The sequence below is a fragment of the Aplysia californica genome, unplaced genomic scaffold, assembly GCF_000002075.1.
Source record: "Aplysia californica isolate F4 #8 unplaced genomic scaffold, AplCal3.0 scaffold01074, whole genome shotgun sequence".
Lineage (NCBI taxonomy): Eukaryota > Metazoa > Mollusca > Gastropoda > Aplysiida > Aplysiidae > Aplysia > Aplysia californica.
The window spans coordinates 31,784-32,792 of NW_004798344.1; positions in this window are offsets into that span (position 1 = coordinate 31,784).

Genomic DNA, 1,009 nt, shown 5'->3' on the forward strand with positions numbered 1-1,009 from the left:
TCTCTCTCTCTCTCTCCCTCTCTTTCTCTGTTTCATTTGTAGCACTGTGTGTTCAGTAACCTTACTGCAGGTGTCAAACCCAAAGCCCTCGGGCCCAATCTGGCCCAGAAAACAATATTATAATACATCGGCCTAGAAGAAATTTTCAAGTAGTCCATCCTGAAAAACTTCATGACACAGAACCCTACTTCAAACATAAACGAAATTTGTTGCTAAGGTAAGGTCACAAAAAATCAAGCTCTTGCAAATTGGTACAAGAGCGAAAATTGGTATGCCGTGATTTGTTATACATATTTTAACGTTTGTCAATTTTGATTCAAAACTTTTCATAAAAAAAGGTTTCGTTTTCCACTGCTTGATGTGTGTTTATCCAGTTCATACCGCAACTTTAATTGCAATTTGAATTTGGCCCCTTGTGCGACTGACATTTGATACTCTTGTTCTAAGTCATCATTAATAATATTATAGGATAATATGCAACCAGCTGATGACTGGCACGATCAGCACGCCAACCTTTCATGGATCCTAGTGAGTGGGAAGTACTGCTCTGGAGACGATTATTGTTTTGAGAGTACAGGAAAGAAACGGAAAATCTGGCACCCTTGCAGAAGAACGTTCAACCAGATATGCACTGCCACAATCAGTAGAAAGACCATCAGCGGCATTTTTGGAGAGAGCAATGAGCATCAATAGACGTGTCCGAAAATCAAGGATTTTGCTTTCTTATACAAAGAACGATGAACAATGGTGTGTGGGAAGGAGCAGCTAGCATCATGCATTGATACCTATTCTCCAACCAATGAACAATGATAAAAAAAATAATAATAATAGAAGTATAATAGTATTTTATATCATTTAGAAAGCGGCTGCTTTGACCCTGTTTGTGAGGACGAGCCAAAGCTGAGTGAGATACGTCATCCAAATTGAGGTGTTAACATTCAACATACTTCCGTCAAACCCGCTTTAACGGCCACCTGTATATGACAATCTCGTGTATAAAAGGCCACCA